Consider the following 18,298-nt stretch of genomic DNA (forward strand, 5'->3'; position numbering starts at 1 on the left):
CAGCGTTTTACTCTGTTCCTTCTAAAATTGGTCATTTTGGGAGAAAATGTGGTAGATTACAGTTAATAACTTCTTGTTCTTCTCCTTTTGGCTTTTCCTGTTAGGGGTCGCCACAGCGGAACATCTGTCTGCACTAGCCAGTGGAGTTTTATGGTGTCAAGTTGCCAACTCAGCACCTAACCTTCCGCAGAAGGCACACACACACACACACACACACACACACACACACACACACACACACACACACACACACACACACACACACACACACACACACCTAGGAGCAAACATGATACCTAATTAAAAATAGCCTTACATCCAGATCAGAGATGGATAGGTAGAACAGCATTTAATGAACTTACAGAAACAAGTAAAATTTCTAACCAGGGCATTACTGAGTACAAAAAAACTACACCACCATTAACTCATTAAATCTTAGTGACACATCCAGGCATTTATCTAATTACATCATACTGATGCCTATAGGCATCTAATATTGCTTGTTCATATTTACATTACTACTTCCAAAGCCATGCTACATGTATGCTTTTGAAAGATTTCTTCTTAAACCTTATGTCATGGACAATACGAGTGCACTGATACTAGGTCATTAGTGTAGTGCAGCTAAAGAGATAATTGTTGTTCATTTACTATTTGCATTGTCGGAATTTTCATAGTTCTTTAATTATATGAACAAATGGAACATATGAAAACCGCTTAACCTCATTTGAAAGCTCAAAGCTAGATGAAAAAAAAGTTGTTGACGTTATGTGAGCATTATGAATGACTACCGATATAGTGTAGATTTAAAAGAAATATTACAAAATTATCAATTACTGTATTTATTGTGACATACAAAATCCAGTTTAGTATCTGACACATGCTAAATACTACCATGGTAAAGATTAGTTTATGCTGAACAGTTTGCCATTTACAATTATTTGCTAATCCTTTTGCTTCCAGAGATACAACATTTGTTTGTAATGTGAGGACATAACATGGTTTCGCCAAAAACCTCAGGGGGACTTAAGAGTACACACTTCCAGAGCTCCACTGAAGTGAATCAGTTTAAGAATCTGTCCAAGGAAAATGATATGATATACAGTCCTACCTAGTTACTTCTGAATGCTAGGCTACAAGAAAATGGTAGCAAAACATTCACAGTTGTACTTGTAATGTTTGCCAATAGTAAACTGAAATGCATGATTTTAAACATACTTCTAAACCATGGTTAGAGCCTAATACTAATAGTAATACAGAACTTATAGAAAATCTTACTTACTATACACTTACAACAGCACTGCCTGTAAATATAAGAAACTGAGTATATCACAGAGATTATAGAAGTTCAGATAAGCTTTTTATTGCAATTGAAATTTTTCTAGTAAATGATGCTGTGTTTAAAACTGAAATGTATGTATCGAAGTCTAAACCAAAGGCTAGCAAGTCAACATTGTCTTTGAAATGCATTGTGACTAGCAATGGACAAACCTATTACAAGTGTAGAAAGAAAGGCCATGTAGCCAGAATTTTTTGTATCAGTAAAGGAAATAGTTTTACTTCTATGAATGTGTAAATGTATTGGTTGGTAACAAACAATAAATCACCAAGAATTAACAGTTTTGCATGGCTATTCATCATGGTCCAGTAATCAACAGTTTGCTTCTGCACATAAAAACACATTCAGAATTATATTCTGGGACATATTCTGAAACACATACAACTGAGCAGTACAATGCAGCAGTAAATAGCAAGGCTGTTCTACTAAAAGGCAATCTAATATTACTTAGTTAGATAGCAGGATCAGCATAACACCAGTATTTTTGTGAAAGGGCTGCACCGTTAATTAGGGCAGCCATTTTACTGGCAGCAGCTATGTTACAGAGCTGTAGTGAAGTGGCCACTCTATAGCAGTTGTCTCCAACCTTTTTGGCACTAAGAACCAGTTTCATGTAAGAAAATTTTCCATGGACTGGCCATCGCGCATGCAAAATATTTATTTATTTATTTATTTGACATTTGTTTACTGGGGAGGTGCAACTGGACTAGAAATCCATTTTCAGCCTAGACCTGAGGAGAAAAGCTCCAAAGTGCAATAAAAATACAATTGGCAATAATTTAAAAAAGTGTACATCTTAGCATAACATTGATCTACTGTGGTCAAGAGGTACATAAATCTAATGGCAACCTTATTGACTTTCTAAGTTTATAAGCGCAGTATTTAAAATCTGTCCCTGTTATTTGGCTCTGTCCAGCATAGCTCTTAACTGTACAGATTTTCACAGAATGTGCAGATTTTTGCCTCGCATTTGTGGTCTGTTTTTCATAAAAGTGTTGTTTTCTGGCAAATCACTGGCAAATCATTGAGGTTTGAAGTCAGAAAATAATGGCAGACAGTTGAGTTTCAGACTTCATACAGAAAGTGCATGCTAACGCAAAACCTGTACTTTCATCTATTTTCTAAGTTTGTAAGAGCAATACTTAAAAGTGTCCCTATTTTTGTGCCTTTGTCCTCCCCACTATTTTTGGCTTTGTCCAGACTTCTTGTTCTGAGAGGTAGAGAGGTATGCTGGCCAGATTTATTGTGTGAGAGGTTGAGTGCTATGGTCGAGAGGTATGCAAACCTCATTGTTGCTGCTACTGCCAGGGATCACTCTCACTCTTCTATCTCTGTCTCTCTCTCTCTTTTACACACACACACACACACACACACACACACACACACACACACACACACACACACACACACACACACACACACACACAGTCTGTCTGCTTTCATGCACACATTCACTCACACACAAAGACAGAAACAAACACACAGACATGCACACTTTTCTCTTTCGATTGATCAATCTCTGTCTTATTCACATACACGCATACACTCACACATGCTTTATTTTAATTTTATTTTTATTTTTTATTTTACACTCTTTAAACAGCAAAAGCGCTGCTTAGCCAGTGTAAAATAATGGCTCGATCACTCTCACTTTCATTGACATGCACACACACACACACACACACACACACACACACACACACACACACACACACACACACACACACACACACACACACAGTCTCTTTTGCTTTCATGCACACATTCACTCACACATGCAGACAGAAACATACACACACACACACACACACACTTTTTTTGATTTCCTTGACTTTTATTTTACACTCGCTAAACAGCAAAAGTGCTGCTTATTGAGTTTAAAATAACAGCTCACTCAATCTCACTGCTCACCTTTCATACATACATACATACATTCTGCTTTCATGCATGCATTCACTCACTCATGCAGACAGACACATAAACATATTCATATGTATACATACACATTCACCTTTTCATTTCACTCCCTGCCTGGCGTCCCGGTACCAAATGATCCATGGCCTGGTGGTTGGGGACCGCTGCTCTAGAGGCAGTCATGTGAATAACATGGTAAGAAAAGTAATGCAGCATGCCTAAGGCTCCACTCTATCACACGCACATTTTAATAGCTTTTGCACGGCAATGTGAGCAAGCCACAGGGCAGTATAGCAAAATGCCTACTCAGTTCATCATATAAATGGGGAGCAAAGGAGCAGATAGAATATGCAGAAAAGGGCCAAGTCCAAGCACAGGAACCCATACAGCATTAACTGGAAGGAAAAATAGGTGGGAGAAGAAGAGCATATTTTTTGGGACAGGTGACTATTTTACTTTATGAAGAAAAAAGATAGATGGGGATAGTAACAAGGAACTTGTGTCAGAAGGAAAGAGAGGGCAGAGAAGGTAGCAAGGCAAGACAAGCATAAAATGTAGATGGGTGGTAAGGACACCAAAGGGGCAATAATGGAGGGATACAGATGTACAGAAGGAGGACATCTGGTGAGGGGGATAACTGGATTACAAATAGGGTATGCAGAGTAACACATATGAAAGGGAATCACCAGGATGGAGGCATAAGTTAGAGAAAAGATGGCCTGTCTAACTGGCCCAGAGAAGACCCCACTCAAATGTCAGTAACCTCACTGGCTAACATCCTGGACAGACTCAGCCTGCTGTGGCCAGTTGGATCCATGACTCTCTCAGCCACACCTGGAGGTACTTCATGATCGCTATAAGGGAGTCCAGGTGTGGACATGACCAACCACAACTGACACTATGTGACCAAAAGGGACATCCCCAAACCACTCTCAGAAGAGCAGCCTCCAGCCCCTCCTGTGAAGGGGTTACAGGAGCCACCAGGAAGCTGTCCAAGTCACCTTCTACAGGGTGACCTCTGCTGAAGGACAGGTGGGGTGACCACTGATGACAAACCACCAGGTAGGACAATTGGAGCAGAACCAGGTGGCCATTGTCATTCCACATCCTTAATAACTAATAATAATTAGTGTTATACAGTTCTTATGCTTAAAACAATTCATGTTAATTCACATTCACATTCTATCATCTTTTTGTTTTGTTAAGTACTAATATTTTATCCAGTGTCCCTGATTGTCTTTGATTCTGCAGGTAAAAAGTTGAGAGCTAGTTCTATCAATGAAAATTCATGTTCATTGTTAATCAGCTGAGCTGGCTTTCTGAGAGAGAAGATGAGTAAGTATACAGCATAACTTTAAATCAGTGGGTACTTTGATTTTTTTTCAGTACTGCCCAACTTTTCACGTCATATCTTCTGAATGGGAAGGGTATTTAATTTTGTTAAAATAAATACAAATAAAATAAATAAATAAAACAAGCACTTGTATTGCTCTTTGATTTCAAATATTTAATACAAGGTAAAGTCCCACACTGTGTTTCCATTGGAATCAGTTCTGTATCATCTTCAAGTTTCTTTTTATTATTTACATTTTTTCTATGATATATAATCTAAGACAATGTAAAAATCACAATTGTTTGGCTTGTATTAGATAGCAATGGTACTTTCAAGAATACATTATTACTTTCTACTCATATCTTAATTTTTGTTTTTAAGCAGCACACTTTTTCTTGCTTTTGGACCCCAGTAGTGCTCTGACCATAAACTACACCCTAGAAAACCCTGCTATCCCTCTGTTCTACAAGTGCTGGTTGCCTTCCAGATGAGGTTTCCCCTTGGGATGCAGAATCAAGAAGAAGCACGTCACATTTCATGTACTAAACAAGGCAGATATACTAGTTTTGGAGTAACATCATCATGTTCAGTTTTTGAGATTATTTACTTATTCATTTTTATATGATAGGTCTGCAACCCTCCCCCTGTTAACCAGCAAGCTTGATACAAGGCCAGGATAGGTTCCTGGTAGGTACTTCTCCACATGCATACACACACATATACTCACTCATAATGCTCAGCAGGGCTTGCATTTCTGAGTTCCTGTTCATTTCAAGTGCACTTCAGGAGGATAACCCTCTTCTCCTGAGATGGGTGAACTGGCATTGGCTGCTTATGCCCAGTACTGCATGGTTGGCTTGTCCATTGGCTATGCCAGTAGAGGATCCCAAGTCATCTAGACCATAGACAAAGCATTATACTTCTATACCATACAACCATCTTTTATGCAACTCCTTTAATTATGTTCAAAAACATTTTCTCTATTTTTAGTTTTAGTCATACATTTTCAGCTAATGTGTATGAAGTAATTTCAGATCAGCCATAATATACTTTTACTTAAATATGAATATGACTAGCTTAACTACCCTGAATGCTTCTAAATAGAAACATACCAATCTCATTGCAGCCCTACAACAGTTACTGAGCAACCATGGTTTGAGTCACTTTTGTTCCTTCGTAACCCACCAAAAGAAAAAAATATAATGGCTGATGGTACATGACTACTAAATATACAATAATCTTCATTTATAAGTTATAGTTGGTTGTTGGATCTCAATTTCTAGAGAATTATACATCAGCAGTACTATCGTCATACCCAAATCTCATCATTCATTCAGTCATTTGGATACATTCCATGAGGATCGCTAATCTTCCATTTTATTTTCTGATGATTACTTTTAAGGAGATATAAGGCGATTAGTTGTAATATTTTATTATATTTTGTCTTTGGTAGTGTGCAGCTGATTAGATAAAAAAATAAATAAATCTTGGACATCATTGATCGGTCTTACATTTATAAATTTTGTTTCCAGAACTGCTGGAGTCCAGCTCATTACAGCAGAACATCATTTAAGATCTTGCTTTGTTTTTTACCTGTTGCTCCAGCATATGGGTGGCACCTCTACATGGAACCTAGAAAGCATGTAGTCCTATATGCCGTAACAGCTTGCTCAGTAGATTACACACACACACACACACACACACACACACACACACACACACACACACACACACACACACACACACACACACACACACACACACAGCATATTTCAAAAGAAAGTTCTTATCCTCATTGTCAAACTATAAAACTTTAAAATATGCCAGAAGTTCTCAAGATCCAAATAGGAGCTGCCACTACTGTTTGAGAAAGGAGTACAGTGCGCAGGCTTGCATAATGTGGCAATAATTTATTCCAGTTTTTCATCATATATGATGAGAGACACTCCAAGCCTTATGCAATGCCAACACTGAGACCGAGATAGGGGGTACTTAATATATGGATTGGCAGGAGTGCTGTATTCATAATCACAACCAGCGAAAAGGAAAAAAAAACATGAGGCCATAGCACATTTGATTATTTGACTAGTCTGCCAAATTGTATAAAATAGGTCTATGAATCTGTAGCGCATGTCTCTAAAGTTGGGCCCTGACCTGGAAAGTCTACTTCCTGAGATCAAGCAGTGACTGATGAGGTTTGAGTAAGCTTCTGCCTGCATTCCCATACATGTTGGCTCTTTGCCTGCAACTTCTGTACTATACTTTAGCAGCCTGTTTGCTACCTAATGGGTCATGACTGAATGGGTTAAGAAGTAACTACCAGCTGCTGATCATGCAAAGTCCCATGCAGTCTCTTGCTCCGTACTGCTGACATTGGTGAGCCTCACCCTTTGCACTAGGGGCTCAGTTATGCATTCTCACATATCTGCTGCATGACCCATACCACCTACGTGTAAAATATTCAGGTTAGTCATGGGGGAACCAGTGCAGGAGATTTTTGTTCTTCCTCTTCTGAATCCTCCAAGGTGTAGCGCCTCAGGGGTTTGAGGTCCCACGATGATATAGAAAAGGATAATGATTCCTCTCCTGCCATTAGCATCCTTCTGAATGACCCTTGGATTGGAATATTTTCTAACTTACGTGGCACGTTTGGGCTGACTAAAAGTCTCCCCCCTCCTACTACAAGAGAGTTAATCAGTATCTCAACTGTATGGAGGAAGAGGCTTGCATTGGCACACCTTTAGATCTTTTCTTTAAAGATGCTGTTTTGCCACCTAAAGGCATCCTGATAATGGTCATTAGGCTCATAAAAGACAGGTGCTCTGTATTTGCTTCCAAACAAGTATTAGGTCTGGTTGTGCAAACTTTAGGAGGCATAGTTAAATATAATGTCTACATCTAGTATAGGGTTCAGACATTCTAACACCAGTACTTAACAAGGAGTCCAAAGCATCATATGGTGGGACGTTTTTATCCACTGCCACTTTAGGCTTCAAAGACATTAATTGCCTGTATCCTTCCAGTTTTCATTCAATCAGGCACTGGAGAAGCAGAGTTTCAAACTTCTGGGATTACGGTATCTCTTAAATGAATATGGTCACTTACATATGGTCTCCTATTGCTTGACCTATGATTGTCCTTGTGTGGTATCTAGTGCAGTAGCCACAGGTGCAAGTTTGCACAGGATAGCATTTTTATGGCTCTTCTGTTTCAGGGGTGAACTTTACTAGGTCAATCTCGATACACCATTGTGGAGGTAGATCTTCCTTGATGAATCTTATATGGTAACGACTGAGAAGTTCCAGAAAAGAGGAAATGCCTTGTTCACCATAGTAGATATGTACAGTGTCTCTCAACTAAATTTTCCTTTGCTAAACTAATCCAAGCCTTGAAAAAGAAGCCTGCTCACAGACAGAAGATGCAGTCTAAGTGGTAAGACATTTTGCTGTCTTCAGACCTACTGCTGTGTCTATCAAGATGCAGGCTTTACAGAGGTCTTATTGCACTCCTAATTATTGGTAAGAACTGCCCATGGTAGACAGGTTATCTGTAGGCCTTTCTTATGGTCAAACAAGGTATTGTTTTATGGCTGTTTAGTGTCCTGCTCTTGAGGGCTCTGTTAAAAAAGATGACCCGAGATGAGTTCTAGGGCACAAGCAGTCTGTTTTTCAAGGGGCAGTGGAATCTTGTCCATGTCTAAAATGCAGAAGTGTTTTCTCCTCATTCTGAAGAAAGCTGCAGGCTCCCATCCCATCTTAGCTCTCTGTATCTTCGTTAATCGTATCCTGTACATGAAGTTCCAGATGGTAACAGTCTATATGAAATGCATGTGCTTCTTTATGAAGTCTTGATGGTGTCACTGAACATGGTAGATGCCTATGAGCACATCAGCTTTAAGAATGTACAACTAATTTTGGCAGTTTGTGCTGTGATGATGTCAGTTCTACTACAGTGTGCTTCTCTTTGGCCTGTTCTCTCCACAGGGTCTTTGTCAAAGTATTGTTTTCTACAGCAAAGGCTTTGCAGGGGAATGCTCTCCTGGTATTCTTATGTCTAGACTGGCCTCAGGTGGCTGCTGTGGCTCTTTAAAGAAGCAACCTGATGGAGGCCTTGTGCTCTATCATATCTCAGTTCTTGGAAGTAACCATAAATTGGGAGGAGTTAGCTTTACGACTGTAGCAAATGACTGCTTTCATTAGGGTGGAGCTAGACTCACACATGTGCTGACCTTCAAAATAAGAGCATAAGAGGTCACATTTCTAATGTCTTTGTTGAAGGCATAAAAATGGATTGAGGTGCACACCTCTCTACAACTCTTCATTGTCTGAATGGAAGCCACAATCCTCGTGGTTCCTCTGGCTTGTCTTCAAATGTTTGATCATCAGAATATAGGAATGTTTTGGTCATTGCAAAGTCAACATTTTCTGACATAAATAGTCTAATGCTGTCAAATTGGTGGTATTAGGCTGTTTAGTTATTTATTTATTTACATTTGATAACCGGGTAGTGTTCGACTGGGCCAGAAGCCCGTTTTCAGTGGAGATCCAGGGAGAAAAGCTCCAAGGAAGGTTACATAATTCTACATTTGTACATATGACAATTACAATAGAAGTTCAAATGCAAGTTATGTAAATGTAGAATTACAGGGCCTATTACCATTCCAGGGGATTGTGTAAGTCCAATTATTACTGATACGTTGGTTAACAACTAGCCCTAAGTGGAGACATCCACCCCAACCCTGGCCCTACCATCTCCAACCCCAATCCTCATAATCAGACTAGAAACCACAACTTCTCCCATATTACAGCCAATAGAAAGCCAAGTGACTTCCTTCTACTAAGCCTAAATATTAGAAGTATATCCAACAAAGTCCATGAACTCCATGCCACCATAGACTTGTACTCCCCAGATATAGTCATCCTGACAGAAACCTGGCTAAAACCTCACATTACCAGTGAGCAAATACTCCCTACAGGTTACGGCACACTAAGAGTAGACCGGCTAAACAAAAAAGGAGGTGGTGTAGCTATAATATTTAAACAGCATCTAAACATCCAGATTTTAAAATCATCAGCTCCACAAATAGGCAATGAAGAAATAATATATACCAACCTCAATATTAACCAAAACAAAACCATCAACATAATTGGATGCTACTTCCCACCTGGCCAAAACATCCCTCCACTAGAAAACCTCCTCAGCTGGTCTACCCACCATCTCCCCCAAGAAACTATCATCTTAGGTGATTTCAATATTGACTGGCAATCCTGTTCTGGCAACAATCCAACCCATCATGTACACCTTCATGGCTTCACCCAACTAGTCCAGTCACCAACCAGGATAAATAAAAACTCCAGCAAGCACACTACCCTGGATTAGATACTAGTCAGTAAGAGCCCCCAGTCATATATAACAGGCTGCTTATCAGATAGCCTCAGTGATCACTCCCCAACATTCCTACTCAAAAATACCTATACCAAGCTAAACCTGTCATCTACCATCAAATACGTAAAAAACTAAACTTTAACCCACTCACATTCATCTCATCCCTCAAAGAATGTAACTGGCATCCTCTAAAGTACCTCAGTCTAGATGACGCAGTTGAATTTTTTAACACTACCTTCCTGAACATCCTTAATTACCATGCCCCCATAAGATTTTCCAGAACCAAAGCACAACCCTCCCCATGGCTATAGAAAACCACTAAGTCAGAAATGAAAAACAGGGATAAAGCCTGGGAGCACTGGTGCAAAACCAAAACCCCCTCAGCTAGACAGAAATTCCTAGAACTATGCAATAGAGTCAAAAGGCTAATAAAATAGGACAAATTCCAATACTACCAGTCTGCCCTAGACTCCTCACAACACAGCCCCAAACAATTCTGGTCCTCCATAAACTCCATTCTCCACCCAGGTAAAGTCAGTACCCCTCCTCCTAACATCCCTCACTCCTCAGAAAATATTGCTACCTCATTCAACACACACTTCACCCAAACCATACTATCACTAGCTAAACAACACAACCCCCCCTCCAACCCACACCTTCAACTAGTAATCTCCCCACTGCCTTCTCTTTTTCTCCTGTACCTACCACCAACATAAAAAAAACTCTTAACTAAACTTAAACCCACCAAATTAGCAGCAGACAACCTCCCAAGTGAATACCTACAAATCACAGCTGATGCTCTGGCCTACCCAGTATCCATCTTGATTAACCGATCTCTGTCAGAAAGTTACATTCCCACACTGCGGAAAGTATCACATATAATTTCCCTCCACAAAGGCGGACCCTCCACAGAACTAACCAATTACCGCCCCATAGCTATTCTCTCTCCACTCTCCAAAATACTAGAGAGATGCATACACTCTCAGGTCTCAGACTACCTCCTTACTAACAACCTCCTTTCCAGTACTCAGCATGGTTTCCGACCAAACCATAGCACCACCACTGCCTTACTCTCCTTTACTAACACTATCCTTCAGCATAAAAACAATGGCTATCTCTCCTCTGCTACTTTCCTAGACCTATCTAAAGCATTTGACATGGTCCCACACAAACAACTTATCTCTGTCCTCAATAACCTATCCTTCTCATAATCAGTCACCAACTGGTTTCAGCGTTACCTGTCTGACCGCCAACAATCCATTGTATGGCAGAATGACATATCTCCCCAACTACCTGTCTCCATAGGGGTTCCCCAAGGATCCATCCTTGGACCCCTACTCTTCTCTGTTTAGACCAATAATCTAGCCTCTGCCACCAAGTATGGCACACTCATACAATACACAGATGACTCGACCATCATCTGCTCAACCCAGTCCCTACCCAAACTGCAAAAAGTCACACAGGAAGCCTTTTCCTCTGTTGAAACATGATTATCCGATGCCCAATTAATAGTCAACCCAAACAAAACTAAACTAATCATCTTCCAACCCACCAAGCATACTCAAAACAACTCTCACTTTAACATCACAGCAAAAGACAACACCACTATATACCCAACTGAACACACCAAATTGCTAGGAGTGGAAATAGACAATAAACTAAAATTTGACATTCACATATCCATGACCATAAAAAAGTCCACAAAAAAATAGGAGCATTGTACAGAAATAAGCAATTTCTCACCAAAGCAGCAAAGATTTCAATAGCAAATTCCCACCTTATCTCCACCCTATTTTATGCCTCTCCAATATATACCAACCTAAGGCAATGTGATCTAAACAAGCTAGTGACCTGCTACAACAAAATCGCCAAATTTGCCACAGGGGCATCCTACCGTAGTCACCACTGCCTCTCACTTGCTGAACTGGGCTGGCTTGAACTCCCTCACCTCCTTCAGTGGTATCAACTCTCACTCGCCCACAAACTAGTAAACCATCCACTAAATGTCCCACCCCTCCAGAATCTACTCCAGTCCTATCGCACCACCAGACCACTAAGATCCAGCAACAAAAATCACTTGCAGATCACTAAAGCCAATAACTCTGCTGATGAAGCACTATTCTCTTGTGCCATAGCCAAATTATGGAACTCTCTCCCACCCACAATTACCTCAGTACCATCATGCACCCACTTCAAAACTTTACTAAAAGCACACCTAAAAACATGCTGGCTATGCCCTTGCAACTCCCACTCTAATATCATCCACCCTATCCAACCACTAACTTTCTTTCCACTCCACTACCTACCTTGATTATAGCAAGCTCAGATGCTCATAAGCCTAGTACTTATTAGACAGCAGGAACTTCTCATTGTAACATTTGTTAATGTCTGTTATGTACTTCACAGATAAAGATTCTAGTTGTCTGCTGATGTACTATGTTCTTCATCTGTAAATATGTTGTAAGTAATTGCTATGTTAAATTGTTAATCGCTATGTAATCCAATGTAACTACTGTCTTTTTATTTTACTGTGGAGCTTTTCTCCCCTGGCCTCCGCTGAAAATGGACCTACGTCCAGTCGGACACTCCAGGTCAACAAATTTAAATAAAATAATAAATAAACAAGGCTCTATCTAAAGCTAAAAACACTGCCTCCATGGGACCAGATGGTGTCCCAGGCTGTGTCATACACGAGCTCCAAAAGGAATTAACCCTGCATCTTAATACCCTGTTCAGTCTCAGCCTCTCCACAGGATATGTGCCCATAGAATGGCACACGCCAACAGTGGTCCCGGTACACAAGGGTGGGGCCACAACTGACCCTGGGAACTACTGACCAATAAGCCTGACCAGTCTGATCTGTAAGGCTATGGAGCAAATCATTATGGAACTCATAAATGGAGAGATTGGGAACCTCCAGTCGCTGGACCCCACACAGTTCGCCGTCAAGGGCAGATCATGCCTCCTGAACCTGGTGGATTTCTTTGAGACAGTTACTCAGGCTATAGATAAGGGAAAGGAGGTACACACGGCTTACCTTGACCTTGCTAAAGCATTTGACACCATTCCCCATTCAGGTATTATTGATAAGCTCACCAGCCTGGGCATAAACCCTTACGTCACAAGATGGATTGCAAACTGGCTCACAGACAGATCCCATAAAGTAAGAGTAGTGGGATCTATGTCTGAATCTAGACCAGTAATGAGTGGTGTGCCTCAGGGCTCTGTCCTGGGGCCCCTCTTGTTTGGCATATACTTCTCAGAAGTACAGGCAAGCACAGAAGGGCTGTGGCTGACTAAGATTGCGGACGACTGCAAACTGGGTGCTATAATAGAGTCTCCGGCCGACATGGAGATCCTCCAGAAGGGCCTAAATGAGATTGATGCATGGTGTCAAAGCCATGGTCTCAAGCTAAATGCAAAAAAATGTGTAGTAATCCCCTTTGGAAAAAACAGAGTACCCACAAACTACAACATAGGAGGTAATCCCCTGAAATCTGAAGAAGAAATAAGGGATCTAGGGACCCAAGTAGATAGTCAGCTTTCCTTTGATAACCATGTTGTCAAAGTAGTTAGAAAATCCTTCTGTGTGACCCATCTGATCATGAAAGGGTTTGCATCAAGATCTAAGGATGTAGTGGTGCCCCTCTACTCTTCCCTCATCAGACCCATTATTGAGTACAATGCACCAATTGGAATGTACCTGGCTAGACATCTCCAGCAGCTGGAGAGACCACAGAGGTACCTAACCAAGAGGATTACTGGCCTGAAACAGTTGCCCTATGCAGCACATTTGAAAAAGCTAAGACTATTCTCTGTTGCATACCACTTTCTCAGAGGCGATCTCTGTCTAACATACAGAGCCATGTCCAACCCAGAATTGTTGAACATGCTCCATCTTAGCAAAACCAAATCTACTCGAGCTACATGCTCTAGGGATATAAATGTCAACACAACAATGAATAGAACATGCTGGAGGGATAGATTCCCCTTGCAGAGACTTCCCTTACTATGGAACAGGGTCCCGATCTACATAAGACAGAGCCCCTCACTATCACTCTTCAAGAGGAACCTTGATGAGTGGATGGGTAGCAGAAAGTTCACACCGGGGATCACACCAACAGCACTGCTAGATAGGGGCCAAGGGTACTATCTGCTAGTACAAGGGTCTAGGGAACTACTAAAGGGGCGGTGAATACCACACAACGTGGCTGGGCTAATATATGCCTTCGGGCAGATAGCCCAGTACCAACCAATGAACCTATGAACCTATAAGTTCCTTGGCATTGTACCTAAAAGCATATAACAATGGTAGTACAATAAGCTTATACTATTCATACAGAAAAAAACAAAACAAACAAAAAAATATATATAATGTATATTTTTAGACTAAACATATCACAGATGTAAGCTAAGAAGGCTCAGTTGCCAAGAAACATTGACAATGGGTGGTGGAGAGAAGGAAGTTAAGACAGTAAGGGGTTAAATTAGTTAGCCTGGTGGAGAACATGAGCAAAGCCTATGTTTTGTGAAATATTTCTTTAGGGACTGTTTAAATGAATGTGTATCATTGATGGACAGGATATGCTGAGGTAGAGAATTCCAGTGTTTGGCAATATGTGAGTATAAGGAGACACCGTGAGAGTTTTGGGTTTTGTTAACGTTCAACAATACTTTATCAGCAGACCTAAGAGATTTTAGGTTAGTGTAGGGCTGGACAAGGTCAGTCAGAGCTGGGCAGTTGTTAGGTTTGTATAAGACTGTATGGGCAGTTAATAGCTGAGTCAGTGCAAGCAGGCGAGGGAGCTCTAACCAGTTCAGCTGGAGAAGGGCAGTGCAATGGTGAGATCTTTGAGACTGATTAGTGAATGGAGAATGGTTTGATCCAGTCTAGAGGAGTAGATTCTCTTTTTGCCACTAGCTAAATGGACAGCCTTATGACAGCTAGTTCACTGCAGCACTACAGGCTCCTTCAGAGTTTGATTTTTTTACACAGGTCAAAAGATACTTTCTATGAATTTGTACATTACATACACCTGATAAAACAAAGAGCTGTTCTTACTTTTTAGACAATGGAGATACAAAATGAGGATCCCTTATTGTAAGGTCAGCTAGTTCATGGATTGTTTCCTTTTTCTACCATTTGCTGGCTAGCAATGAATTTTTGGCGTGTACCATCAACAGTGTTATTTGCCTTGGCAGATGGATATGCATCCTCCTACAGATCACTATAATCACGCATATTCAATGAGTTGTATGATCTCATCAATATTTCGAATGCTGACCCAATGCACCATCAATAATAGTGATGCTATTTATGTGTTCAGGCCTGCAACATAAACCTTTTTTTTATTGTATTGAAACAACTTAGCCTTAGTTGGGCAGCAGTTGGCAAGTTTTGCGAAACCTGTACAGAACTAGAAAGATGTCTGATCAGCAATTGCATCTTACAAATTCTATTTATTTTACTTTTTGTAGTTTCTAATGTTACAACTGTACACAGGCACTTCTTTTTATATTTCTCTATACCTCTGGGAAGCAATTTGTCCATTCGCATTTCACTTTGTTTCATGCCTTGTACAGCTTCTATTTATGGAGGCAAAAACTAAGTGTTTGTTCTATGAAGTACTTTTCACACAATAATATGAAAGCACCAGAGTCTTTGTACCTGATTGTCTGTAGGCAGACATTTCTGTTTTGTCATGGTTGGAAATTGACATGTTATACACTATTTCCAGAATTTGGAGCTGCTGTTTTCCATTTCTTATTCCCACTGGTCACGTTGGTGCAGCGGTTAGCATTGTTGCCTCACAGCAAGAGGTTCTCTGGTTCAATTCTCGGCTGGAGCGCCTTCTGTGTGGAGTCTGCATGTCCTCCCCATGGTCGAGTGCCGTTTAAAGACATGCAGGTAGGTGCATGCGTGAATGGGTGTGCCTTCTTTGAAGGTTGGGTGTCAGGCTGGCAACTCGGCACCGTAAAAATCCACTGCCAATCATAAGCGGACCGGAAATCCGCTGTGGTGACCCCTAACCGGGAAAAGCCGAAAGACATTAGTATTCTCACTCTAGTCTTCCACCTACCTACCTGCACATCAGCCAGTTATAAAACTGATAACTAGCAACTTCAACTACAATTTGCTACTCTTGGCTTGTATTGCTATAGAAAATTTTTAATGAAAGAGAGGATACAACAGAGTACTTTGCTGGGTTCTTTTGTAGAAATATGCCATTTTATACATGCACAGTACATACAACAGCAACATTAATATGTTTATACTAACACGTGTTAAGGAGTAGTGGATCATTAGTTAGAATTCTGAATTACACATATGTAATATTATTACACTGCTGTTACAACAGGAGAAGAAATTGATAGAACAGGTTAAGAAAGGGAGTGAAACAAACTAAGTGAGTTAAAATGTTTGAGGGTAAGGCAGAATCAAGTTTTTAGTAAGCTAGCTAATTTAATTAGTTGACTGCATCATCCAAGTACCATTTTATACACTTTGAGAAGGGCGGTCTGGAGTAAATCTTGTGAAAAGCCATTGCAGTCACAGGTATTGGCTGACGTGCAATATATGTTATAGACGCATATGTTCTAGGAATGCAGGGGGCACCACATTAACCATCTAAACTGTGATATGTGTACATGTTTCTGTGTGTGTGTGTGTGTGTGTGTGTGTGTGTGTGTGTGTGTGTGTGTGTGTGTGTGTGTGTGTGTGTTTATCAAATGGGAATATAAAAATCAGTGTATACCAAGATTATATACCCTTCATTCTGAAGAAGGTATGGGCCTCCTAAAACTTGATTACAAGTATAGATCTGCAATCACAGGACTGCATGCATATCTGCTGACTGCATCAAATCCAAACATAGTGAACATTTTGAAACATGACAAGAACAAATCTAAGATGATGTCCAAGCTTAGTTTAGCAGATGCATAGTGGTGTCAAGCGGGAATGGAAACCAAACCAGAAGTAGACGAAAATCAGGCAGCAGCTGAATGGGCCAAATAAACAAAAGAAAGAGTATAAGGAGAAGGATCAGAAGAGAAGGTAAGAAATGTAAAAAAGGCATAAATATGGTTGCAAATACAGAAAAATCATGTCAATTGGGATCTGACAAAGGAATGGTTAAGGAGAGGTGAATTTAAATGAAAAGATGAAAGGTTGCTATTAACAGCCCAGGATAATAGACTATGTACATATTGGCTTACAAAGTCCATTAAACATGTGGGAGAAACAGACAAATGCATGTTCTGTAAAACAGAAGTGGAAACTGTCACACATCTTGTTGCTGGTTGTGATACACTAATAGCAGAAGGCCTGAAGACTGAAAGTTATAATAATGTGGTAAGACTGTTGCACTGGGGATTGTGCAAACATTACACTACTGAGGTAAGTAACTAAAAAGCATTGGAAACATGAGCCAGAAAGCATTATAGAGAATGATGAAGTTTATATCACATGGGATCAACCATTACCAGCAATCCAAAAATAGATGCAGGAAAACCAGATATACTAGTCCATAACTAGTACAAAAGTAATACTGATCATTGAAACTGCTACACCCAGTGATTAAAGCGTTTTACATACAGAAAGACACAAAGTCATAAAATACCAGGATTTGCAGAAACAAGGGCAACGTGGAAGAAGGATACCCAGACAGTTCTAACAGTAGCAGGAGCAATGGGTCTCATAAAAAGGAATTTACAGTTTTATTTAGATATGCTAGTATATGAAATATGGCAATGGCAAGTTACAATGAGGAGCTTAAAGTAACAATTCCATACTCTGTATTTTTCCTTCTTTTCAATTCTTGTTTAAAATAACTGGCAATTATTTGACAATTCAGTGAGAAAAGACATGTATTTGCTTTAAGTGGTCCTTGACGAAAGCGTAGTGAGTATGTGTATATAGGTTATTTGCTTTTTCTTTCTTTTTTTTAAATCATAAGATTTAAGGGGAAAGTTACACACTGTATCACTGAGAGAGACTGGTCACAAGTTAAACATTTCTCTTTCTTGTCATTTAACATTCTGTACAATTTTTTTTACTGTTCAGAAGCCCCTTGATGATGATGATAATGATTTTAAAAAAGTGTTGGAGCCATTTAGTTATCCTATTTGTGTGACTCTGTGCATAGTTTTCAAGTATTCATGATTTTTACCATGTCTCATTTCTGATAAATCTCTGAGAGTCCAGGCACAAATATATTACTGATGTAATTTGGTTTTCACTATTCTGAAGAAGCCAGCTGATTTATGCTGATGAAAGTGCTTAATAAAGTTCTTTGGTCGAGTTTGGGAAGGTGTCCTTGGTTTTGTTT

Source organism: Protopterus annectens, chromosome 6.part0 (genome assembly GCF_019279795.1).
Source record: "Protopterus annectens isolate FY-2018-M chromosome 6.part0, PAN1.0, whole genome shotgun sequence".
NCBI lineage: Eukaryota > Metazoa > Chordata > Ceratodontiformes > Protopteridae > Protopterus > Protopterus annectens.